The sequence below is a fragment of the Rhinatrema bivittatum genome, chromosome 2 (assembly GCF_901001135.1).
Source record: "Rhinatrema bivittatum chromosome 2, aRhiBiv1.1, whole genome shotgun sequence".
Taxonomy (NCBI): Eukaryota; Metazoa; Chordata; class Amphibia; order Gymnophiona; family Rhinatrematidae; genus Rhinatrema; species Rhinatrema bivittatum.
Genome location: NC_042616.1, coordinates 641,675,033 through 641,696,624, shown reverse-complemented (window position 1 = coordinate 641,696,624; position 21,592 = coordinate 641,675,033). Strand labels below are relative to the sequence as shown.

General features: G+C 41.7%; 1 protein-coding gene across 11 annotated transcripts in view; it reads right to left on the bottom strand.

The window, feature by feature from the left end:
• The window catches only part of FAM110B (family with sequence similarity 110 member B), a 494,939-nt gene that overhangs the window by 403,528 nt on the left and 69,819 nt on the right, over positions 1–21,592 (bottom strand). The window contains exon 1 of one of the 11 annotated variants that reach the window (XM_029591325.1): positions 10,664–10,724. The exons of 9 other annotated variants lie outside the window; for them this stretch is intronic. The gene's annotated coding sequence lies outside the window, so the exon portion shown is untranslated. Of the gene's footprint in view, positions 1–7,888; positions 7,956–10,663; positions 10,725–21,592 lie in introns of those variants that run through there. One more of the 11 variants, XM_029591324.1, reaches the window with a different exon arrangement.

The following is a 21,592-nucleotide window of genomic DNA, read 5'->3' as shown; positions in this document are numbered from 1 at the left end:
CATATAAAATGTTTTCCAACGGAGCTACAATGAAACTAGTTGCATAAATTCTTGAGTTTACACAGGATCTTTTAAATTGAGTAACTTGAAGAGAAACATATCACAAACCCAGACTCTAGACTAGAGTAAGAATATACCGTAGCAGTTCAGTAATCCCACTGTTAAAGGAAGGAGGTACCCACAGGTGTAATGCACCTGTGAAATATCTGACCAGGGACCCCTGAGAGTTCCAGACCACCAGGACAGACTCCTCGTCCACTTAGCATAGGGCTTCAAGCCCTATTTTTGAAAATGGCATTCTTCAACACGACAGCCTCCTGTTAATATGTGGTAGAATTAATGTCTGACCAGGAACAATGTGTGGGCCAAAGAACACTCAAAGACTAACACACACTAATTGTCCTTTGTTGAAGGAGGACAATGAAATAAGCAACCCTGAAAATCTGGGTGCTGTGCCCCTTATGCAAGCTCCCCAAATCAAAGGTTGGATGCATCCATAATCAGGGCAAAATTGTACTAGACAAATCTGGAATGAATCAGCCACCAAATAGTATGTCCCTAGTGATCAAGTGCTACAGATGTTGCCCAAGATGGTTGGAACCACCATCATTTTAGAGGTCACGAACGATGCAACCGAAAAGAACCACGTACCTTCGATCTTACAAGGGCTAACCTGAACGTTTCTAAACAGATGTCAGGTGATATGCTTATGCTCTCTATAGCATGCCTTCAGTATATAAATCATCTTAACTACAAGAATGATCTTTCCTGTTCCTAGAAAGTAGATTTCTAGAAGAGGAAATCCACTTCCAACATTGTGCGTTGCTTTTGGACTTGCAGCAGTCTTGCAATGATGGGCATGAATATCTGCTAGAACTAACGGTGCAAGTTTCTCCTGTTCAGATGGGTAAGTGCTCAAAAGCACAACTCCAAGTGCTGTCACAGGAGTAAGGAACGCCTGGATGTTGGCGCCAGGTTTCCCTATATCTTTTCCTGCATCCAGCCTAGGACGCTGTCTCAAAAGGATGGACAGAATACCTGATAGGGGTGGTTTGGAGAGAAAACAGCTACTCAGAAGTAACCTCCCCAAGACAAGGGAGTGCAGGACTTTCCATTCTCTGAAAAGGTAATCAGGTGCTGAAGAAAAACATCTCAAGCATTGCCTTAAATAGGAATTGTATAACACTCTCACATCCAGGATGGGATTGAGCCATACATGCAACCAGTCTCCATTCCCATACCCATGATGTAAGTTGGTCAGACCCCCCATGGGCCACTGATAGGGAAGAATGGGATATTCCTTGACACCAAAAAGCTGCAAAAGCATTTCTTGTAGAGCTATTTGAAGGCATATCAAGTAGGGTTACTCTATTCATGAGAACCTGAGTATCTTGGATACTCTGGTTTTTAGCTAAACTCTCATTCTCCCCTTGACCAGGAGGTATTGCAGCAGTGATACTGGGATCTAGATATTAATCCTCTGATCCAGTTAAAACCTTGAGCCATGTCCCAGCTGGGCTACGGTATAGTTCTTATGCCCTCTTTCACTCTATTGTGAGAGTGAAGAACAAGCTGTTGACAGATGGAAAGATCAAAAGAAGACTTCCTGCCCTAACTATAGAGCCTTATCTATGAGCCTTCAGATCATAGGTAAGGCACTATAGTGGTAGGTTTATAGTGGCAGTAGAGTGGGCACTTGGGGAACTTAATACTAAGCCAACACTGCCTCCAAAGGAGTTCACTAGTATCTGGTACTACAAAGTTAGTGGTCTAACAGACCCTATGGGTTCACTCATCAGCTTCATACCTGGAGACATGGAAGAAGCAGCTCTGACAATGCTTTTGCTGACCATAGGCTTTGCCATCCTTGAGCATAGACCCCAATAATACGGCTTTCACCTCAGAGAACTCAGGACAGAATAACTCCCAACAGTACCACAGGTGCCATGGTGCCCAATGCTGATGCGCTGGCACCATGATGTTGACCCTGCCCTAGCACAGCTGTACCCTATGTTGACACCCATGCTGATTTAGTTGTCAGCACCCAACCTCAACGGTGCCCAACAAAGACTCCACTGGGACCCGGCATAGATTCCAGTTGGTGCATTGGTAGCTATCTATGCACTGGCATCCAATGTCTTCAGAGCATGGAACCATTAATGTATTCCATGCTCAAGATTTCCAGCTCCTCCTTGAAAACTGCCCTTTTTCAGGACAGGCTAATAGGCAGGCAGGAACAAAAGACATCATCTAGGGTACCAGAGGTGATAATTAATTTGCGTCCATGAAAACTAGCGCAATTCGCCCAATGGGAATGCTCGGGAAATTCCTGGTTGTTCCCAGAATAACCCCTCTCAGTTTTGCAGATAATACAAAATTATGCAGAGTAGTGATAAATTGCAGAAGGACCTTGTGAGGCTGGGCTTTTAAATGGCAGATAAAATGTAATCTGGTCAAGTGCAAGGTGAATAAATCCGTGCACTACCTCTGTTCATGAATACTCAATATACATACACTCCAGAGGTACTCAGCAAATTATAATGCTGCAAAACATTTTTTATTATGTATGAACAATTCCACACTTTAATTAGGCTCAACTAATCTAATACATAAGACCCGCTATGTGTATAGTGATCTCCCTAACATTAAAACTATATACTCCATGCATTACCCTCCATTCATACTCTACTCATCCATACTCCCCTTATCACTCGTCACCCCTAAAAATAACCAACATGATCATATACTTAACACGATTATACATAAGTTAACTTCTTGTAATGTGTAGTCACCCTACCTCTGCACATTTTTCAATTGGTAACAACAGTGAACAAATCAATTGCTTCAACATATAAGTTTGATAACTCCAACGAAGATCTTGTTTCACCCGTCCACGCGGGCTTCTTCAGGGACTAACAATTCACAATGACGCAACTATACTATCATGTCGGTGTCCTTTATATGACTATCTTCCAGTAAAATGTTGTATATCTTCCCTTATTTGCATCTTCATGATCAGAATAAATCTTCTTTACATTGCTTTAATACTTGAAGCATCACCACACATAGTACTGGGTTCTATAAATCACATAAAAATCAATTATCAAATTATGTACTCACTCTAACAAACACAAACACCACCATAAAATTCAATCGTACCAGTTATTTCAGCAAAACCTTGTCGCAGTTTGGCGTCTCCACAATGTTTCTACTATACTTATTCAATGCCGCTGTGCTCATATCTTATCCTTTAAATGTGAAACTTCAAACATTGTCTTCAATCGATGAGGTTTGTGGCATGGATGTTATCCTTCAAACTGTTGTAATCTTACATACCTACAACAAACACACGATTTCTCTCTGTTAACTAGTTGAATTCTATATCCCAACCAATATCATGGCGATATTCAATACACTAACTCTCCTCTTCATAAATTCTATACCCTGGCTAACATGACCGTGAAATTCACAACATATCGTTTAAATACTCTTTCACCATTCAAAAAAAATTAAAAAACTTACCAAGTATGTTATATCATACGGCCAAAGCCAAAATCCTGCGCCACTCATATTCACTGCTCTGCAACAAGCCTTCTAATAACGTACACAAGTTACTCTCCCGGTCTCCATGCCAGACGTCGATTTAAATCGCTCCCAACCAATGACAATACCCCTTCCCGTAATTAGCAACTACACCATTTATCCAAAGGTCTTTAATCAAGGGAATCCCAAGCGTACACGTCGTCCATCCGGGGATTTTCAATAGAGGGTATCCCAAGCATACCCGTCATACATCCGGGACTTACTAGCCATTGACTTCCCCCATCTTAACAAGCACTACGTCATTGCCTAAAAAAGGATACCTTGTCAAACACGCCGTGTGTGCGGTTTTCCTTCTATATCATTAGATTTAGTTACCAACCACACTCTGAGGGTGTGCGCCTCCCTATATTCTATATTTAAACCGGATAGTCTGACAATAAGATCACAACATTCATGTTGACTATTATAGCGTCTAAAGCACATACTTATAGACTCAAGGATAGGCTACCACCACTAGAACACAAACAACACGGGGTTCACTTCATATATACAAACATTAACAGGGCTATACGGTATCGTTATAGTCCATATTTAAACCCAAATCTTTGAATGAAATGATAGAATGGGAAGCATTCTATGGTTGAGGATTGGCATTGAATAGTGTTGATGTTGGGCTGATCGGTGGGGGGCGGTTATACGGTTAGGAGTATATAGATGTGGGTTTAAATATGGACTATAACGATACCGTATAGTCCTGTTAATGTTTGTATATATGAAGTGAACCCCGTGTTGTTTGTGTTCTAGTGGTGGTAGCCTATCCTTGAGTCAATAAGTATGTGCTTTAGACGCTATAATAGTCAACATGAATGTTGTGATCTTATTGTCAGACTATCCGGTTTAAATATAGAATATAGGGAGGCGCACACCCTCAGAGTGTGGTTGGTAACTAAATCTAATGATATAGAAGGAAAAACGCACACACGGCGTGTTTGACAAGGTATCCTTTTTTAGGCAATGACGTAGTGCTTGTTAAGATGGGGGAAGTCAATGGCTAGTAGGTCCCGGATGTATGACGGGTATGCTTGGGATACCCTCTATTGAAAATCCCCGGATGTACGACGTGTACGCTTGGGATTCCCTTGATTAAAGTCCTTTGGATATATGGCGTAGTTGCTAATTACGGGAAGGGGTATTGTCATTGGTTGGGAGCGATTTAAATCGACGTCTGGCATGGAGACCAGGAGAGTAACTTGTGTACATTATTAGAAGGCTTGTTGCAGAGCGGTGAATATGAGTGGCACAGGATTTTGGCTTTGGCCGAATGATATAACATACTTGGTAAGTTTTTGAATTTTTTTTGAATGGTGAAAGAGTATTTAAACGATATGTTGTGAATTTCACGGTGATTTTGGCCAGGGTATAGAATTTATGTAGAGGAGAGTTCGTGTATTGAATATCGCCGTGATATTGGTTGGGATATAGAATTAAACTAGTTAACAGAGGGAAATCATGTGTTTGTTGTAGGTATGTAAGATTACAACAGTTTGAAGGATAACATCCATGCCACAAACCTCATCGATTGAAGACGATGTTTGAAGTTTCACATTTAAAGGATAAGATATGAGCGCAGCGGCGTTGAATAAGTATAGTAGAAACATTGTGAAGACGCCAAACTGCGGCAAGGTTTTGCTGAAATAACTGGTACGATTGAATTTTATGGTGATGTTTGTGTTTGTTAGAGTGAGTACATAATTTGATAATTGATTTTTATGTGATTTATAGAACCCAGTACTATATGTGGTGATGCTTCAAGTATTAAAGCAATGTAAAGAAGATTTATTCTGATCATGCAAATAAGGGAAGATATACAACATTTTACTGGAAGATAGTCATATAAAGGACACAGACATGATAGTATAGTTGCGTCATTGTGAATTGTTAGTCCCTGAAGAAGCCCGCGTGGACGGATGAAACGAGATCTTCGTTGGAGTTATCAAACTTATATGTTGAAGCAATTGATTTGTTCACTGTTGTTACCAATTGAAAAATGTACAGAGGTAGGGTGACTACACATTACAAGAAGTTAACTTATGTATAATCGTGTTAAGTATACGATCATGTTGGTTATTTTTAGGGGTGACGAGTGATAAGGGGAGTATGGATGAGTAGAGTATGAATGGAGGGTAATGCATGGAGTATATAGTTTTAATGTTAGGGAGATCACTATACACATAGCGGGTCTTATGTATTAGATTAGTTGAGCCAAATTAAAGTGTGGAATTGTACATACATAATAAAAAATGTTTTGCAGCATTATAATTTGCTGAGTCCCTCTGGAGTGTATGTATATCAAGTGCAAGGTGATGCATAAAGGGAAAAATAACCCTTGCTGTAGCTGTACAATGTTAGGTTCCATCTTAGGAGTTACTCCCCAGGAAAGAGATCTAGGCATCATAGTGGATAACACACTGAAATTGTTGGCTCAGTATGCCGTGGCAGTCTGAAAAGTAAATAAAATGTTAGGAATTATTAGAAAGGGCATGGCAAATAAAACGAATGTCATAATGCCTCTGTATAGTTCGATGGTGAAACTGCTCCTTGAATACTGTGTGCAAATCTAGTTGCCGCATCTTAAAAAAGATACAGTTGCACTGGAAAAAGTGTAGTAAAGGGTGATCGAAATGATAAGGAGCATGGAATAGCTCCCCTATGAGGAAAGTCTCAAGAGATTAGGACTGTTCAGCTTGGAGAAGAGACAGTTGAGCTGGAATATGATAAAGGTCTACAAAATCATGAAAGAACTTGAACAGATTAATATAAATCAGTTATTTACAATCTCAAATAATAGAAGGACTAGGGACACTCCATAAAGTTGGCAAGTAGCTCATTTAAAAAAAAATCGGAGAAAATTATTTTTCACTCAACACATAGTTAAGCTCTGGAATTCACTGCCAGAGGATGTGGTTACAGCAGTTACTGTACCTGGGTTTAAAAAAGGTTTGGATAAGTTCCTAGAGAAGTCCATAAACTGCTATTAATCAGTAAGGAATAGTAGCTTGGGATCTATTTAATGTTTGGGTACTTGCCAGGTACTTGTGACTTGGATTGGCCACTGTTGGACACAGATGCTGGGCTTAATGGACTCTTAGTCTGACCCAGTATTGCATATTTTATGTTATGTTCTCTCCTTCCTCAAGCATCAAGCCAGGTCAATGCACTAGTGATGCCCTCTTGGATCCCTTGATGTGAATGCCTCTGCCAGTGCATATTGGAGGAACAGTCTCCTGAAGTTCCTACCTGGCACAACTAGCTAATAATGGCAGAAGCCTCACAGGGGGAGCCAACAGACATACCATGACCTAAAACCAGGCAAGTCCCCAATCTGGGTTGAGGCCTAGCCCAACCATGCAAGGACACTGAAAACTACAGGCCCCTTGAGGCATTAGACTAAAAGGAAAAAACATAACACGAAGACTGGTGGGGGGAGTGAAAAAAAACCCTTGACCAGGCCATTGCGCCAAGCGGTCATCAAAAATAAAGATTAAAAACAATAAAATTCCAAAACAGACAAAACCTATCTAAAAGTACTAGAGGAAGAAAATATAGACCTGCAGAGTCCTAGAAGAAAAACAGCTCCTGCAGTTCCAGAAATGCTCATTCTAGTAGCTGTGAGGAAGAAAGAAGAAGTACAACTTGCAAGATGAGACTGAGAGGCCTGCCTGGGAGATGACTAGGGCTGTACATGCCCAGTAGGGCATGCTCAAAGCATCTAGAAACTTTACTAAATATACAACCTGGGCCCTTCTTGATGCACAGGAACTTTTTTTCTTTAAATATAAACTTTATAGAAAAGTGACATTTGCTCAGGAGAAATCTGCAAAACTTCAGTAAAATATTTAGCCACCTCATATGGCAATATAGGCTTCACACTAGAAAAATTCAAAATTCTCAAGTTCTTATATCTGGAATTGTTCTCCAACAATTCAAATTTTTTCCAAAAAAAAATATTGACCGTTGCTATATTAGAAGCATGCAACTTATAGATATCAGAGAAGTCAAAGTAGTTATCTAAGAACAGTGATATTCCAAAGCAGACTCATAGAATTCAAATTTCTCAGAAGCATCTGAAGTGAATTACAATGCTGTGTAATATATCCCGCAAAAATCCCCTCAATGAGCTAAAGTTGATGTCCAGACATACCAATTTGAAAAGTCAAGCTGCACTTTCCTTCAGTACAGTTAGAGAATGAACAGGAAACAATTCCAAACATTTCTCTCAAACTTTGACTATGACTTTCATTTTCCTGGTCTCATCTTCATCCTCACCTACTGAACGTATAATTACCAATTCAGACAGCTTTTCACGAGGCTTCCCCTCAGCCAATTCCCTGGTAATCAGTCCTCCATCTGCTCCAGACAACGCCTTTCTGTCCAAAGTGTGGGGCGACCACCTCTCCAAGGTAAAAGAAATCTCCCAGCAGAGGACACCATCAAACCAGCTCCTGTCATCTCTCCTAGAAATAAGCCCAGTAGGATCTGCTGAGGAGGAAACTCACATATCCAAAGGTCCCATCGTGGTAGTCGGAGTCCCAATATAGTGGGTCTTGGGTCTCCCTTTACTTTTCTTAGACTTCATCGGAAAAAAAGCATAGTATAATCAAGACTCAAAGTTTACTCCTCCTTGTCTATACAGATCTACACCATCATGTCCACCCTCCTTTCTTCCACAATACACATTTCATATTTTCTTATAGCAACCTAAGGAGACCAAAGGCCTGATTTGAAAAAGTTTTTTTCCTATTCTGTTTCTATGGAAAAATGCATAAGCCAAGCCCCAAAGTCTGAAAGTTATTCTCATGCTCCCCAGTGCATAAAGTATGGGTTCAATACAAATTATATACATTTCAAATATGCAGTCTCATATGAGGGATTTATTCACTGGAAACTACAAATCAACCAGATTGCCCAATTTGTACTTTGGCAGTGAATAAAAGCCAAGATGTACTGAAGCATGCCAACTGTGTAGACAGTTTGAAGCTGGCTCCAAGTTCAATCAATTTACTTTTCATCAATCTAAATTCATTTCCAGGTCTATCGCTTCCACAATAGGTAACTCTCAAAGTCTATCATATAAAAAAGAAGATTATGGACCTGATTAAATCAGTGTATTTCCAGAGACATAAAATGGGAACAAACACTGGTTAAATCATAGAAACAAAGAATGTGTTAGCAAATAAAGACCTTAAGGCAAATCTATCCTCCCCAGTATACTTCCTGGTACGACATTATAGACGCCAGTTGATTCTGATCTTTCTCATCACATCTTAGCAACAAAAAGATCCTCTGTGCTTTTCCCATGCTTTCTTAAATTTCTTTGTTTGCTTTCACCACCTTACCTGTAAGGGCATTCCATACATCTACCACCCTTTCTATTAAGAAATACTTTTGCATATTACGAGTCTAACTCCTTGGAGCCTCATACCATGACCTCTTCTTCTAGAACATTCATCACATTGAAAAAAGTAATTTTTTTGCATTGTTTTGCTTTTTTTTTCATGTCATTCATACTTCTGAAGGATTTAAATGTCTATCATATTCCCCTTCTTACCCATCCTCTAGAACAAACATATTCAGGACTTTAAATATCTTCCCTTTTGGCTTTTAATGCATGATCTGTACCATTATAGTTGGCATTCTCTGGATAACCTCTACACACTGGGGCGGATTTTCAGAGCCCTGCTCGCCTAAATCCGCCCAAAACTGGGCGGATTTAGGCGAGCAGGGCCCTGCGCGCCGGTGAGCCTATTTTACATAGGCCTACCGGCGCGCGCAGAGCCCCGGGACTCGCGTAAGTCCCGGGGCTTCTCCGAGGGGGGCGTGTTGGGGGCGTGTCGGGGGGCGGGCCCGGTCGTCGCGGCGTTTAGGGGGCGTGTCGGCAGCATTTTGGGGGCGGGTACGGGGGCGTGGCCACACCCTCCGTACCCGCCCCCAGGTCGCGTCCCGGCGCGCAACAGGCCCGCTGGCGCGCGGGGATTTACTTCTCCCTCCGGGAGGCGTAAATCCCCGGAGAAGGTAAGGGGGGGTGTAGACAGGGCCGGGCGGGTGGGTTAGGTAGAGGAAGGGGGGGGGACGGTGAGGGGAGGGCGTTAGAGGATTCCCTCCAAGGCCGCTCCGATTTCGGAGTGGCCTTGGAGGGAACGGGGGTAGGCTGCGCGGCTCGGCGCGCGCCGGCTATACAGAATTCATAGCCTTGCGCGCGCCGATCCAGGATTTTAGTGGATACGCGCGGCTCCGCGCGTATCTACTAAAATCCAGCGTACTTTTGCTGGCGCCTGATGCGCCAGCAAAAGTACGCCTATTCGCGTTTTTTGAAAATCTACCCCACTATATGGACTCCAAAACTAAACACAACACTCTATATGAGCTCTGACTAACAACCTATACAAATATCACCTCCTTTTTATCTATTGGTTAAGCTTTGCTCTATAGAAACATAAAAATGACAGCAAAAAAGGACCAAATGGTCCATCCAGTCTTCCAAGCAAGCTTCTCTAAGGTAGTTATTGCCACTCTGTGCTGTTATCCCCTAGCCTTAACAATTGCAGCTAGCAATTTTACTGGGTGAGAGAACATATACATTTTCCATTCTGGGTCACGTTGAGGGTCCATCAAGCCCAGTATCCTGTTTCCAACAGTTGTAAATCCAGGTCACAAGTACCTGGCAAGATCCCAAACAGTAAATGACATGCTGCTATTGTGCAGCATGGGATCTATTTACTGCTTGGGATCTTGCCAGGTCACAAGAAAAACAGTGGCCACAGCCAGAGGAATGCTATCATGCAGGTATATCACCCCAAGGTTTCTTGTTTTGCTTGGCACTTATCAATACCTTATTCCTCCCCACCCACCGGGATACTACTCCCTTGGATTTAGGGGGTGCAACCTAATTAGAAATGTTCCAGGTGTACTGAATGTCTACATTCAGTGAGCATGTGTATATCTATATATACAGTAATAAATGAAGTGCAAACGAAGTAAGAGTCCACGCAGTAATTCCAGTATAATGTAGAAAATGCTTTTACTTGGTGGTAACAACTCCACAAAATAAACAGTGACTTACAGATTTCTTAGAGGTCTCTGACACAGAACCCATGTTTTGCCGCTAGGCTGCGTCGGGAGGGACAGAGCAGAAAATTTTTAAATCTGAAAATACAAAACATCAAATAGTGTGGTACACAAAAATGATGGGTCATTATAAATGATTATACTGTATAATATCCAAAAGTGCCATTAATATAAAGCAGTCAGATGTTAAAGCAATTTGTCGCGAAAGAAGTGCCGACCAGAAGGACCGGATAAACTTTAAACACAAGCAATAAATCTGTATTACAACAACTGCTGACATTTTTACTCCTTTTATGTATAGGGGCTGTTATTTTGAGTGTATGTTCAATTAGATGAGGGGGTCCTTATTCTTTTCTATTTTAAGTGTAATAAATCTTGCTGTGCATTTTTTCCATCAGTAATTTTGGGGTGTCCAGTTTATCCATTTGTTCCCCTGAGAAAACCAGTTTTAGCGAAACAAGAGCCTTGTCGGGATATTATAACAGCATATATGAGGAACACCTTCATTACAATGGGATTTTGTAACTTATTCAAGAGGAACACCTTGGTTTAGGTCATTAGTATTGATATGTTGCAATTGTATAGAATGCCAACAAACTTACAAGGTATTTCCCTTTTTGTAAATGTTTGGATTATATATTGAATGAATGTTATATTGTGGGATATAAATGTGTTGTTGATTGTGATTTATATTATGTTATGTATATCATTACAATTGTAATGTATTAGGGTTAAGCAGATCTTCCTATTTGATATATAAACATGGTGCTTGATATATATTCATGATTTAAAAATCTTTTTTTGTAATCATTTTTTCTCTTATTTTTTTTGGTTTGTAGTGAAAGTGCTTTTGTCCCCACTCTGTTTAGATTGTTTTTATCTCATTGTATAAATTAAGCACTGCTTAGTGATACATATTGCCTGATTTTTTTTATTTTGATGCTACAGAGAGACTGTAGTATTTTGAAGTTTATTCACCCAGCAGCAAGTAGGCCATACCTTACCATACAAATATGGGATGAGAAAAGGAGAAAGCACAAGAAGAACAGATACAAGTAAAGAGAGTAAACTACTGATCCTAGAATTTTGTGTTGTATTATTTGTCTTTGCCTCACAATATTTATGAAACACTGCTTCTCACATTGGCTTAAGACTTGGCATGCACACAAATTTTATACTCTTTTATACTTTTCATACTATAAAAAACAGGGCCTCCAGTGGGGAACAGTACAGCATTAACAATTAACCGATTTCCACATAACAGTTGGTTGTTTCCTAGGGTGCTTTCATTATTTAGTGATAGATAGGCCATGAAAGGCAAATAATTTAATTTCTACTTTATAATGGCTTCAATGTAACTGAATTTCACTTGCAAAGTGTAACAGATTTGGGTCCCAGTTAAGTCAAATGTGCAAAGATGTAAAAGCATCAAATTTCAAAAAAAATGGCCTGTACATCATAGCTATATCTGGCAGGATGCCTAATGCCAGGGCTGAGCAAAGAAGATGCTGCTAAAGTCAGATGCTTCATCCGGCAAGCTGCTGCTGCTCCGGGCCTGAGAATCTGCTGTCACTTCTGGTGGGGCATAGGTTGATGCACTGTGGCCTGGAATGTCCTGCACATTAGGCTGCATACCAGTGTGCTGGAGGAGGGGGGATGGAAGTGTAGCTGGGAGAGGTGGGTATAGTGTCAGGTAGGAGGAAAATGGGAGGAGACAGCAAAGTGAAAATGGAAACAAAAAAAGGGAAAGAAAATGAGTAAAAGACAGAAGCTGTAGAAAAGCTAAAAAAAAAAAAAAAAAAAAAGCAAAAACATTTTTTATAGTAGTTGTTCACAGAGAAACCAGAGCCAGTGGAGGGAGGGAGGGTGGAGCAACTGTTATTAATTCCCAAAACACCTATGCAACCACAGCCACAGGTGCTGGTTGCACACCGATGGGGCCACAGAAGAATTTGTCATCTCTTTGGGGCTGGAATCACTCCTGGCTAGCTCTCTCACAGTCTCTCATTTCCCCAGGGTTGGAATTATTTGTTGGTTGGGGAGAAAAGGAATTCCCTCTCACAGCCCCAAGTGCTAGGGGTGACTTTTGGTGACTTTCCATTTCCCTGGAGAGGGGTACTTTTACCTCCTTGTGGGTGCCAATAAATACACTGGAACCAGGGATAGTGCCCAAAAGAAGATACTTTACAGAGATAAAACAGGTGAAGCATGGAACATTTAAATCAGTTCTCGGCACCACAGGAGTTCTAATAATTAGTCTTTTCCTCTATCTGTGAATGGGTCTCTTGAACATGGACAAGAGGAGCACTCACTCTCCACAGCTTGGCTAAGCAAGGTTCCCCAAGTGGGCAGAAAAATCACTTCCAAAACTGGCAAAGAACAGGCAAACATGCTAATGCACAGTCTCTGCAAAATCCAATGTCTCCACAGGGGTGAAGACTCCAGATGAGTGTCTTCCAAGATCTTGAGTGTTTCTTACTCATAGCTAATTGATATTTCTTCTCTTTCTCTCTCAATCGAATCCTTGTTGGGAGGGATCCTCTCTGGAACATGCAACTCTCAATGCCCTCTTGTAGGGCAGGAAGAGGTGTAGCAGAAGTCTTCCTCCCTGTTCTCCAACCAAAAAGCTTTTTTCTCAAAAAATGAAGTTAACATTTTCATTGAGGGTACACAGAGGTCTTCCTTAGCCTGGGCACCCCAGAATGGGGATTCCCGTGCCCTGGATCCAGGAAATACCTGGGGGTCTCACAAGGCTCCTACCACGAAAATACAAAATTCCAAAAATAAGCCAGAGTAGAAGCCCAGCCAGCCAATTAGTGGACTGGTAGGAATCCTCTCCTGACCTTGCTTAGGATCCCCATGGAAGATTTGCCTGGATCCTCCAAATAGGGCTAAAAATTCAATGAAACATAAGCTCCTTACTGCCACCTAACTCTTCCAAAAACTAAAAGCACTTGTCTCCAGACTTTCAGTAGAGAGCTGCTTAAATAACCTCAAAGGGATGACCATCCCAGCACCCTCAAAGTGAGGGGCTGTTCTGAACTGTGCTTTCCTTTTATGTTAATCTGCCTGTCCCTAACTAAAAAGAGTTCACTAAGGGCCATAATGATAATGAGCTCGGAGGGGTAATTACACCTATATCAGTAAATCTATTCAATTTGCATCTAGTAACTCCAAGTACGTAATTATGTTTCACTGTGGCTAGCCTAACAGTAAGCTGTCCTCACATATTTCCTCTGACACCTCACCCAATGTTCAACAAAAAAACTGCCAACCTGGATTCTCAGTTTTCCCATCTACCTAGATCAAGTGACCTCTATATCAACTCTAAAGACCCATTATGGTCCACTTTTGAGGAAATTTGTGGAGACGATACTGCCAGCATAGTTAAAAGTATGAGTGCCACTACTTGTTCCATCTATCCCTTAGCACTTCCATCATGAGAGCTTTAGAAGATGACATTTGTGAGACGCTGTCCAAATTAGTTAAATTGTCCCTATCGGCTGGAACACTGTCATCTTTGCTCAAGCAAGCATCCATTCGACTTCTTAAGAAGCCTCTGGATGACTTCACAACTTATAGGCCAATCTCATTTACACTATTTCCAGTAAAGGTGAAAGAGTGCACTGTCCTGCAATCCCAGTATTTCCTGGAGGACAGTTGTGTGTTAGTTTTTGCAAAATGTATAGCAGAGAGCTGCTTTTGAGATTAAATTTAGATGCTATTCATCATGGGCTCGACGGGGTTAAGTTTCTTACTTGTCTTTTTACATTTTTCCTTTATGTTTGACACCTTGGACCAAAAAATCTTATGTATCTGTCTCGTGCAAACTGCATTCGTGGGGTAGCATTAAATTGCTTTTATTCTTATTTGTCAAATAGGACGCAACAAGTAAAATGTGGCTCTGTGACCTCTAACACTGGAGAACTGCAGGATTCATCTCTCTCTGTGATCTTCTAACATTTAAGATCTCCCTATAAATTGCTTTCTGGTCTGGGCTTAAACTACTATGTATATACTGATGACATTCAATTTTTTCTTCCCATGCCATACTGATATGCAGATAACCCTTAGCTTATTGCCAGTTTACTTATCTTCAATAAAAAACTGGTTACCCCACAACAGACTTTCCCTAAATCTAAATAAAACAAATGTCACAGTCTGAGCAGCAGGAGTCAAGGAGCAACCCTGCAGAAGTAGCACAGGGCTGCAGGGCAGTACTATAGATGATTTCTGCTAAACCAACCCCCTCCCCCACAGGTTGAACCCTTGGGTTCTGGGGGCCAGTAGGACTTGTCTTCTTGAAAACATTATGGCTGGGAGCTGGATACAGGCACCGGCTGGGGAATGGTTCCATGCAGGGACTGGAGGCTGGGCTGGTGTTCGGGACAGGCAGGAGCTGGATGTTGGCAGGGCTGGAAGCAAGGCTGGTACTGAAGGTGGCAGAAGCTAATACTAGGCACCAACTGGGAGCAAGAACTAGGCACTGACTGGGAGCAGGAACTAAGCACTGATTTGGAACAGGAATAAGGCATCAACTAGTTGCTGGGACTAGTTACTGGCATGGCTGGAAAAAAGGCTGGAGTTGAGGGCAAGACAACGATAGGACTAGACAAGGACAGGACAAGAACCAGTCAAGGTCAGGACTAGAAAAAAGACAGGACTAGACAAGCAACAGGAAACAAGAAAGTGCAAACAGGGCACACAGTTGGCTAGGTGCAGCTAGAGGGCCTGACGGCCACACAGTAGGGCAGAAAAGCCCAAGAGCAAGCCCAGAGCAAGGCAGGAGGCCAGGATAGGCAGCAAGGCAAGGCAGGATGAAAGGGCAGGGCACAATTACTGTTTTTTTTAGTTGCAAAAAATCAATAAAATAAGACACAGACTATGCTGTCTTAAACAGCCACTATAAACAAAATTATATATGAATGGGGTGGAAGGTTTCATATAATTTTAGCATTACTACCCAGTATTTATTTAGTCTCTTTTTAATCAACCACCCAACCTCCATCCATTTTTTATTTCTGAGCATGGTAATCAAATTTGTTGTACATAAATAATTTTGTGAAAAGAACATAAGAACGTAAGAAATTGCCATGCTGGGTCAGACCAAGGGTCCTTCAAGCCCAGCATCCTGTTTCCAACAGAGGCCAAACCAGGTCACAAGAACCTGGCAAGTACCCAAACAGCAGTGGTTATTAGCTAAGTAAATGATTAATAGCAGTTAATGGACTTCTCTTGCAAGAACTTATCCAAACCTTTTTTCAACACAGCTAAACTAAACTGCAGTAACCACATCCTCTGGCAACAAATTCCAAAGCTTAATTGTGCGTTGAGTGAAAAAGAATTTTCTCTGTTTAGTCTCAAATGTGCTACTTGCTAATTTCATGGAATGCTCCCTGGTCCTTCTATTATCTGAAAGTGTAAATAACCAATTCACATCTACTCGTTCAAGACCTCGCATGATCTTAAAGACCTCTATCATATCCCCCCTCAGCCGTCTCTTCTTCAAGCTGAACAGCCCCAATCTCTTCAGCCTTTCCTCACAGGGGAGCTGTTCCATTCCCTTTATCATTTTGGGTGCCCTTCTCTGTACTTGCTCCATCACAACTATATCTTTTTTGAGATGTGGAGACCAGAATCGTACACAGTATTCAAAGTGCGGTCTCATCATGGAGCAATGCAGAGGCATTATGACATTTTCCATTTTATTAACCATTCCCTTCCTAATAATTCCTAACATTCTGTTTGCTTTTTGACTGCTGCAGCACACAAAAACAACAGACCCTAGGAAGGAATGGAGTTAGGTTCTACATCTCAAAAAATTCTGCAAGTCAGAACGGCCATGCCTACTGTTACTTTGGCCATTCATGTCCAATAAGTAATCAGATGTAAACATGTGGAGGAAACCCCACATCACAGGATTGCAGATCTCCTCCATGGGGGTTGATCGAAGGTGAGCCACCGACACTGCTGTGGCTCAAACAGACTCAGCCTTGACATGGCCCACCAGATTCAAGCCTGCCTGGGCAAAACTGAAAGAGATGCCAAGCAGACAGTATGTAGCAGATTGCAACAGCTATCCTCAGTTTGTTGGTATCAAAAGAAACAAAAAATTGGAGTGGACTTTTTATGGGTTTCAGTTCACCCAGACAGAAGACCAAGGCTCTCTTCAAGTCCAAACTGCACAACCCTCCTTCACCTTGGTGGACATATGGCATGCGAAAGAATGTTAGAAGGATGATTGACTGGTTAGGAAGGAATCCCAACACCATCTTAGGCAAAGATTTTGGATGGTTGCATAAGACCACCCTATCATGATAAAATTTGGTAAAAGGTGGATAATGTATTCACTGACTCTCGCTGAAGTGATCGTCACCAAAAATATGACAATCCTGGTCAAGTATTTCAGGATGCAGCAGCGCAGTGGCTCAAAGGGCACTTTCATCAACTGGGACAGAACCACATTGAGGTCGCAAGATACAGTTGGGGCCTGATGCGAGAAGTCAGATGAAGCAGGCCCCATATAGAGCAGACAACTAAAGGTTATACAGAAATGGGTTTATCTTTTACATAATTATTTATTTTCATTTATATTTCTCTTTTCAGGCACTTCAAAGTGGATTACATTCAGGTACTCTAAGTATTTCCTTGTCCCAGTGGTAGGTGCTAGTTGCAATATGGTGAATTCTTACTGAGTTGATCTTAAGGCCAGACTCAGACAAATATAAGGTAATCAAGCAGTTTTTGTGTGAAGAAGGAGAAAGGATTTTAGGGTCTTATACATACACCACAAAGCAGACCTCCTCCGCTTAAATCCATAGGATTTTCTGCTGGAATCCTTTCATTTAACTAAAAGAACTTGAGATACATCCTCAAAAAGATCAAAGAGTTGCAGGGTCAACCACTCAACATTCAAGCAGTGAAAGCCAGGGTCCTCACATTGGGATGGTACAACCTAACCTGATCCTGAGTGATGAGTTCTGGGGAAGACCACAGTCTGATCAGCTCCCTGATGGACACCTCCCTGAGGAAATCGGATCAGATACAGTCAGAAGAAGCTATTATAGTTCCCACATCTTCTTAAAGTCTTCATAACTAGCGGAATCGGAGAACACGCATACAGCTCTCCATACCTGGGAACTTCTGATTTCTAGACATCCTGAGATTGTCATAAATTAGTTGGGGTGAGGGAGGGTGCACACAAACTTTCTCCTCTCTCACATACACTTGCTCTCTCTCTCCCCCCCACACACATTCACACACTCTCCCCCACACGCAATCACACACACTTCCTCTCCCCCACACGCAATCACACACGCTCCCTCTCCCCCACCCACACGCAATCACATACGCGCTCTCTCCCCCGCCCACACACAATCACATGCACTCTCCCCCGCCCAGACGCAATCACATACCCTCTCCCCCCACATGCAATCCCATACGCTCTCTCCCCCCACATGCAATCCCATACGCTCTCTCCCCCCACATGCAATCCCATACGCTCTCTCCTCCCACGCAACCACATACGCTCTCCACCCCCCCCAAACATGCAATCACATATGCTCTCCCCCCCCAACATGCAATCACACACACAGGCTCTCACTCATCCACATACAGGCTCATGGATCTCTTCAAAGCTGCCAATGAAATGGGGTCTGCTGGCGGCTGCAGGGTCCTCGGTCTTTCTTCTGCTGCTGCAGGCATGGTCTTCCAGGCTTTGTAATCTTCAGCTGCCAGCAGGAAGAGATCTCCTGATGGCCATCAGGTCTTCTTGCTCTCTTCCACCGTGGGATAGGCTCTACGGTGGCCTCCCACATCGTGGAGTATGCAGCAGCAGGAGCTAAGTTTAACCAAACATCATCTCCTGCTGCCGTGGGGCCGGTCTTGCGATAGGAGTTGAGAGACTGGCTCCATGGCAACAAGAGATGACATTTGGTTAAATGCAACTCCTGCTACTGGCACGGTGGGGGGGGGGGGGCTGTATGCCTATACAACTCGGGATTGTGTGCACACATATTGGTGGCGGCGGCCGATAATCTGCTATTCAGTGCCACTGTTGCCATGCCAGTAAAAAATGGCATGTCATAGGTTGCTGACCCCTGATGTAGTACATAATATTGAATCTGTGTTCTAATTTTTACTGAGTCCTTTTATTATTAGGTTTATGTTTGTTTTATGTCATATTTTTGGTATATTTTTAATTGTTCAGAAATATATATGTATTTTTAATTTATAACCTGCTTTGATTTTCTGTGAAAGACAGTATAAGAGCAATAAACTAAATAATAGTATGACTTGATTGTCCGTTTGAACTAGTATGGCCTTGTGGGCCAACTGATCTCTGAAAGCCTTTAAAGCATAGGATCACCCTTAGCTCTAGAAAGTTTATCTGCTAAAACTTCTTCTGAAGAGTCCAAAGAACTTGGGTGCAGAGTCCCTCTATTTAAACATTTATAGTCTGCACTCATATGAAATCTCTCAAGGGGGTCACAATACAACATACATAAAGTACAAAAATGAAAAGGGTCTGAACAAAGACTAGACAAATAAAAAACAAATATTATAAAACCTGCACAGTTGATCACTTGTATCATTAAGAGCTAATTCACTGAAAGCCTGCACAAATAGGTAAATTTTAAATGCCTTTTTAAGTAGTTTGGTGCACTGCATTCCCAAGGCATGGCGCTGCAACTAAAAAGGCCCATTTTCTAATACCACCAAAAAACACAAACCTAAAGAGGGAATTTCTAAAAGGTCTTTATTGGTAAACCTTAGAGGATTAACAGGTTGATAAATTGGTATAAGAACGTGCCATACTGGGTTAGACCAAGGGTCCATCAAGTCCAGCATCCTGTTTCCAACAGTGGCCAATCCAGGCCATAAGAACCTGGCAACTACCCAAAAACTAAGTCTATTCCAAGTTACTGTTGCTAGTAATAGCAGTGGCTATTTTCTAAGTCAACTTAATTAATTGCAGGTAATGGACTTCTCCTCCAAGAACTTATCCAATTCTTTTTTAAACACAGCTATACTAACTGAACTAACCACGTCCTCTGGCAACAAATTCCAGAATGTAATTGTGCATTGAGTGAAGAAGAAGTTTCTCCGATTAGTTTTAAATGTGCCACATGCTAACTTCATGGAGTGCCCCCTAGTCTTTCTATTATATGAAAGACTAAATAACCGATTCACATCTACCCGTTCTAGACCTCTCATGATTTTAAACACCATCATATCCCCCCTCAATCATCTCTTCTTCAAGCTGAAAAGTCCTAACCTCTTTAGTCTTTCCTCATAGGGGAGCTGTTCCATTCCCCTTATCATTTTGGTCGCCCTTCTCTGTACTTTCTCCATCGCAACTATATCTTTTTTGAGATGTGGCGACCAGAATTGTACACAGTATTCAAGGTGGGGTCTCACCATGGAGCAATAGAGGCATTATGACATTTTCTGTTTTATTCACCAGTTTTATTCACCAGTACAGCATTAAACCAAAGAACAAATTTATTCTGAAGAAGTCTATGAATTAAAGTTAATACTTTGTATTTAATGAGCCACTGGACTGCAACCAGTGCAGGGATAGCAGAACAGGTATAATTGGGCACGCATCCCTGCACCAGTCAGCAAGCAAGTGGCAGCATTCTACCCAATCTGCATTCACTTGGATTGTATTAATTGAGAGCCCAAGTTATAAGGCATTACAATAATCAATGCCTGTTAATACAAGAGACTTAAGACAGTACGAATATCTTGTACATTTAAGAGTAGTCGAAGCCACCTCAACAAGCATAATTTAAAAAATGTTCCAAAAATATTCTGAATTTCTGATTTCATAGATAGATTGCTATCAATAACAACAACCAGGTTTCTAGCATACTGTCAGACTGGAATAGTGTGACCATTGAAAGTAAACACCAAGGGAGCATCAGATGAATAATCACTAAGAGTAGTAAGAAGAATGAGTTCCATCGTCATCATTTAAGAGTAATTTTTTTATGGGAAAGCCATCTCTTAAAGAGTTCACGCAGAGGGTAATGAGACCTCATGTATAAGACCAAAATGACATAAATGGGGTAGGTCCTGTAGTTTTCACCAAGGCATGCCAACACTTGAGAGATATATAGTGAATAATGTTGCTGATAGGACTGGCCCTACATGAGCTTCCCAGCCTAGGCTGAATGTATCACTGTAAGAACAGTTTGGCTTGGAGAATTTTGGAAGGGAATGCCCCTGACCAGATTGGAATTGTCCTAGGACAGGGAGCCATTTAGCAGTTGTGTGACATAGATGTTGTCCTGCAGGTCCTGAGAGGCCTACAGCCACTGTGAACGGAGGGTGAACTGTGCTCTCCTCCTGTGCTATGGGAGTGACATGTACAGTTGATGCCATGAGGCCCACATGTCTCATGCTGACATCTGCTGATTCATCTGGTTCTCTTCTACTGCAGACATCAGGGTTAAAACCCCTTGTTTCAGAGAGAGGGTTTTTGCCTAAGTCATGTCTAGCAGAGCTCTGATAAACTCCAACTGAGGTGATGAACTCAGATGAGTCTTGGGGTAGTTGATAATGAACCCTAGTAACTCCAACACCCAGAGAGGGATGTACATCAATTCTGCTACTTCTGCCTGAAATATTATTTATTTTATTATTTAACAGTTTTTTATACCGACCTTCATAGTAAATTACCATATCGGATCGGTTTACAGTTTAACAAAGGGAAAAACAACAAGAGTAACAAATTCACGTAAATGAAAGATAACAATAAGTAGGAATAAGTCAAAAATTACAATCATACAAATATGATCTTAACCAACCAGTTATCCAGAAAGGGATATACTTGCCCCTTCCACCATGGCAAAATATTTGGTAAAGACATGTGGGGCTGGCACTAGGCCAAACAGAATACTGGAGATGATGGCCTCCC